This window comes from Camarhynchus parvulus, chromosome 1, assembly GCF_901933205.1.
Source record: "Camarhynchus parvulus chromosome 1, STF_HiC, whole genome shotgun sequence".
NCBI lineage: Eukaryota > Metazoa > Chordata > Aves > Passeriformes > Thraupidae > Camarhynchus > Camarhynchus parvulus.
This window is the reverse complement of record NC_044571.1, coordinates 79,286,000-79,291,999: the sequence shown is the minus strand read 5'-3', so window position 1 is coordinate 79,291,999 and position 6,000 is coordinate 79,286,000.

Below are 6,000 nucleotides of genomic sequence, written 5' to 3'. Positions count from 1 at the left end.
TGAGAGGAACAGCCCTGCAGACATCAAGGTCAGTGGAGAAGGAGGGCAGGAGGTGCACCAGGCACTAGAGATGAGATTCCCCTGCAGGCCATGGTGGGGCAGCTCTGCCCCTGCAGCCCATGGGGGTCCAAAGGGATGCAGAGATCCACCTGCAGCCCATGGAGGAGCTGGACCCCACACTGGAGAACGTGGATGCCTGAGGCAAGGCTGTGAGCCCATGGTGGAGCAGGCTCCTGGCCTGCAGACCTGTGGAGAGAGGAGCCCATGCTGGAGCAGGTTTCCTTGTAGGACTTGTACCTTGTTGGGGACCTGTCCTTGAAGGACTGCACCCTGTGGAAGAGTGACCCACGTTGGAACAGTTTGTGGAGAACTGCTGCCTGTTTGGTAGACTCACAGTGGAGAAGTTAATGGAGAACTGCCTCCTTTGGGAGACACTCCATGGTGCAGCAGGGGAAGAACTCCTCTCCCTGAGCAGAGACAAGAACAACGTGTGATGAAGTGACCATAACCCCCCTTCTCTGTCTCCCTGAGATACTGGGGTGCAGCAGGTTGAGCTGGGAAGGAGGGAGGGGTGGGGGGAAGGTGTTTGAAGGTCTATTTTTACTTCTTATTATTCTACTCTGATTTTATTGGCAATAAATTGAGATAATATCCCAAATCTGAGTCTGTTTTTCCTGTGAGGTAAGTGGTGAGTGATCTCTCTTGGTTCTCACCTCATCTCGTGAACCCTTCATTATATTTTCTTATCCTGTCCAGCTGTGGAGGGGAGTGATAGAAAAGCTTTGGTGGGTGTCTGGCATCCAGCCAGGGTCAACCCACTACCTATGAATCACAGGTAATAGTGGGAAAACAAATTTAGCTCAGGATGTAATTTGGTTGGTGTGATGGTGGTTATCAGAAAATTATACATTCTAATCAAGCAATCACCAAGTCTGACTCATATTTTATTTCCAGGGGTCTATCATGTTCCAGCTCCAGTCCTAGTTCTTATTTACCTGGCACAGAAGAACATATGTGAGAGGAACAACAAGTGGATACAGTTCTTGGTAGTCTTGATGGAAGTGGGCTATTACAGAACCACTGTAACCTAAACTTCCCATGAAAATTGGACTTAAGATAATCAAGCCTTCTATTAAAATATCTGGCCTATTCTTAGCTCTTCCCTGCGACTTTAAACTTTTGCTAAATTGCACTGGATTTGAGTCCTGATCTCAAGCTTTGAGGTTATTATCCTTTCAGACATTTTGTGAAAAGCTGGGTAGAGGAGCCAGACTTCCACTCCTTTGGGAAAAAGCCAGTTGTAACTGTGTTTTGTGTATATTGTATCAGCCATCTGACTGATCTCAGCTGATACCTCACCTCTCAGCTGATACCTGCACACCACGAGAAAGCCCAACTCTGCACAGTTCATATTGTCTTGGGGACAACACTGGTGGAAACTGGTGGTGAAGAATGAAACATGACCTCTATCTTTATTTTAAAAGTTGTATTTAAGTTTCGAACTCATTTGATCCACCAAACCAAACTATTCCTTGGTTCCAAATTTCAGCTTATGCATGGTCAACCCTGTGAAGCAGACCATCCATTATTGCTGGTGTTGGCAGATAGCTGCAGGCTTGTTTTTATGCAGCTTAGACCATTTGTGACAGCTTTGCATTAACTTAAAAAAAAGACAATAAGCTGCATAGCAAAATTAAATTTATTTTAAAACATTAACAAAATCACTCTCAATTCCCTTCCAAGAAGTACATAACAGACATTCCTTAGCCTCTTTTTAATGCGACAAAAGAGACAAAGAAACAAAATTAGTTTGTTAGCCCCAGTCCCATGATAGATTCATGGGACAGTCATCACCAGGACTTCAGAGCCTCCTGATTGCCAGTGCATCTCTCCCTCCCCAGCCCATCTAGGCCTTCTGGCTGTGACAAAACTAGCAGCTGCTTGCAAAAAACAAGCTGAAGGAAAGAGATAACAGCACCTGAATGCTACATAAACATCAGGATTGTGGTAGCTCTCTCTAATAATATAAACCAATTATGTTCTTCTGACTCTGGTTTCCATCTTAAAAAGGATTAGTCATAGGGTTATGCAGAATAAGGGAATTAGCCTTTCACCTCTGAAAAATATAAGTTCAAATATTAGTTGAGGTCATGAATGAAAATCAGTTTCTTCCACTCCAGCTTGTGGTTATATATTAGGAAAACACAACACAAATTGGCAGAGCAGTCCCAGGAGAGGAATAGCAACAGCAGCTTGTGGTATACACAGAGAGTGTGCATACATATATTGTATACAAAGCACATACATACTTATAACCCCTTACACTAAAGAATGGGGAAGGTGGAATAGGAGAGCATGTTTAAAGACAGGATGGCTTTGAAATGAAATTTGACACTGAGTCCTGATCAAGAGATCTGACGTGGAGCTTTAGTCCTGCGATAACCCTTGGAATAATCTTCCCCAAGCAATCCTTCCCTTTAATCACCTCACACTGCAATATCTAGTGTAAGCTAGTCCTCAAAGCTCCTCTTCAGTTTCAGCAGAAAGACATGCACAAGGTTATCTATTCCACCTGCTTCCCACATCCATCCAGTGATTACAGGACAATAAAGGTTCACAATCCTTGGGAAGCTGATCTCGATTTCTCTCTCTCCCTTAGGTTGAGGTCTCTCCCTTAGGTTGCACTCAACATAAATCCCTTCCCACCCCACATCTCTGTTTTGTCCAATCTATTGATTAAAGCTTCAAAAATGGGTGACTCTTTTTACTGAAAATTCACAGCAGAAGGATCCTTTTATGTGCCATGGAAATTCAGTGTGATTAAAACATCATTAAATTACTGAGACTGGGATGGCAGGTCTCATTTTATGGGCAATTTCCAGCAGGTAGAAAGGGGTTGGGAAATTATGGACAACAAAATAACCTTCCTCTAACTAAGGCTTTGATTTCTGTATTAAAAGTATTAACATTGTATGGAAAAGATGAAACCCAGACCAGACAGTGTTGATAAGTGAATATTCTGTTCCTCCAGAAAAGAAAGACCCTTCTTGATCAGAGAAGATACACACTTTTTGTACAGGCTCATGACAGTAGTGGACAAGGACACAGACTTTCATTTAAACAGTGGGCTTAAGTTGACTTAAAAATATAGACTTATATTTAAAAACCCCAAATTGCATAGAAATGGAAGAGGTATAAAAGGTATAAGACTCCAGCCCCTGCCATGGTGTACACAATGAGAACAGTCAACTCAAACTGAGATAGTTAAAAGTAGGAACACTATTTGGAAACTGCATTTTAGCTCTAAGTGTCCCTTGGTTTTGTAGAAATGTGTGCTGAAATCACAAACATAGAGGAGATATAATTTCTTCTTCTGTGGAATACCTGAAATTCAAGAGATTTGCCAAAGGGATACTCTGTCCTGAAATTTCATTTGTGCTCATGAAAAATTTTGACTTCTGTGACCAGTTACAGATTCAGAAAGTCAAATCAACAAATCGCAAAGTGCTTGAATGTATTTCCAGGAAGCAGTCATTTGTCTTCAGAATGAACAGGGGGAAAAAAAAAAAAAAAAATAAGACAAACAAGATAGTTTAGCCTCAGGCAGCAGAGCAATGCATGGAATATTTGATTGCTCCACAATTCAGGCAATTCCTGGTCTTACCCGGCAAAACAAATAGAGCTTGCCTTTAGAAAACTTTAGATTGCTTTCAAAAATAAATACAAGACATGGTTAATTTTCCTAGACATAGAAGAAAATTTCCCCAAAATTAACAATATAAAGGTCTTAACAATCCAACTGTGAAGAATCTATCTCTTCCTTTGAGATGGAGAGCTTTCTGCAACAATCAGTTTTTTCATAACAACTGCAACAATCAATAGGCTTTAATACCTATTTCACTTTCAAAGAGAATTTGGTTAATTGGAAATAAGGCTACTAAAAAGCTGAGTAAGATCATCCACAGATCGTATAATGCATCTTAATCAATCATTTTACAAAGCAAATAAGATTAACATTTATAATTTATCCTTTGACAGACAACACTACATAATAATTCCAATCTATGTTACTGATACTAATGAAGAGAGCGGAAATTCAGAGCAGATAAAGAGCATCCTCTTTACAGGTTCCTGAGGCAGGAAAGGTACCAATTTTATTCCTACCTGCCTGTTTTCCTACTGTCAGATGCCAGTACATCCACAGAAGTCAGACTCTTGTTCCAAAGCCAGAACGCTCACTCTGTTTCACATTTTGTGGCAGGCTCATACTTCAGGCCAAGCTCAGGGCATAGCTTTCTAATTTTTCTCTAAATCACTTGGTACACTTTGGGGAGTTATTAAATGAAGTGAGCAATGATACATAACAATTGTGTGTGACAGGGAGAAATACATTGTTCCTCTTGTGGGGACAAACTGCAAACCTGGATTATGCCAGGAGCAAAGCCTACCTTGAAAAGCCACATTTATGCTCAGGGGCAGTTTAAGCTTTCAACAAACAGTTAAAGATAAATCCTGTAGTAATGACAGACAACAAAATGGTACAGCTCTCCTGAAAGCACTTACACAGATTCTGGAAAGATGCCCAGAAAGAGCCTCAGGCATGAAAATAAATGATAATGTGCGTAAGTTTCCCGTAACAAGTCCGTAAGTCTAGTATAGTACATAGATAATGGACAGAGAGAATAACAACTTTCTGAAAGGGGAAATTGGAACAGAGGCAGATAAAGGGAAACACTGTAACACAAAAGTTATTCTTAAACTATTCTTAAAGATTCTTCAGGGAAAAATGCTCCTTTGCACTGATGAATACAGAAAACAGGCATTTCCTTGGATCAGCTACCTTTTCAACTTCTGGAGAAAGAAAAAGGAAAATAAGTGAACTCTCGCTTCTATCAAGAGTGAGCCTGTCCTGTCAAGTTGCAGTTACTAGTTTCCTATATCAGAACTGCAAAATAACTATTTAGGAGTGACAATTCTCAGAAGAAGGTTCTTCTTTGGTCCAAGCCATGAAGCCGTGATAACTCTAGCTGTAGTTTGAAAAGGACCATGTTGCCTTACATATTGCCTACTTTAACAACAAGCATCTGAAGTAGGGTTGTTTTCTTTTTTTTAATCAGTGTAAATGAGATTGGCACAAAAATCCACATGCACGATTCTATGTTCACTCCAACCAGGACTACTTCAGTTTATCTAAAATTGACTAGGATTTTAAACCGAACTATAAACTATTTCTTTAAAAAAAAAAAAAAAAAAAGCCCACAAAGTAATCTTTAGCATTTTGATTACACCAGCGCACGTTAAGCCTCAAAGAAGCAACGAGCCACAATAAGTTAGAAAAGACAGGAACTTGTCCTGTTTTTTCAAACGAACGCCAGAAGGCAGGTTACCTCAGGAACTAATTCCTGAAAACCTGAGGGGCATACCTTCCTCTGAAAGCAGGACAACCATACAGCGTGACCTGGATGGCCTGAAAACAAGGTGAAGTAGGGCACGAAACCCTCCCGAGTTACGTCTGCTGAGAGCAGCGCTAATTGCCGGCCCCGGCTGTGCGAGCGCGGTGTCACAGTGCCAGCGGCACGTGGCGGCTGTGCCACGCCGCCAGCCAGGCACGGCGACAGGCGGGCTGTGCCCTCCTCTGCCGCACGCCTCTCGCTTGTTTATTTAATGCAAATGAGCATATGGTAGCTGTCACTTTGAGGGGCCAAAAGGAAACTATATGTTTCAAGCGTAATTGCAGAGCGGAGCCCGCCGGTGCCCTTCTGTCGGCCCTGCAGCTTGACGGGAAAATCCCGCGGAACGAGCCCGGATTCCGAAGCCGACATGGGCGCGGGCACGTCCCGTCCGTGGCGCTCGCAGCTATCGCCCCACGGGCGCTGCCCTCAGTCTCGACCTGATCGCTGTGTTCAAACGCGAGGCACAAGGCCACGGCGAAGGCAGGGTACGACCCCTTCAGATCTGCTGCCAGGCCGACGGGAGCAGTGTGCCAGGAACACTCGTCTG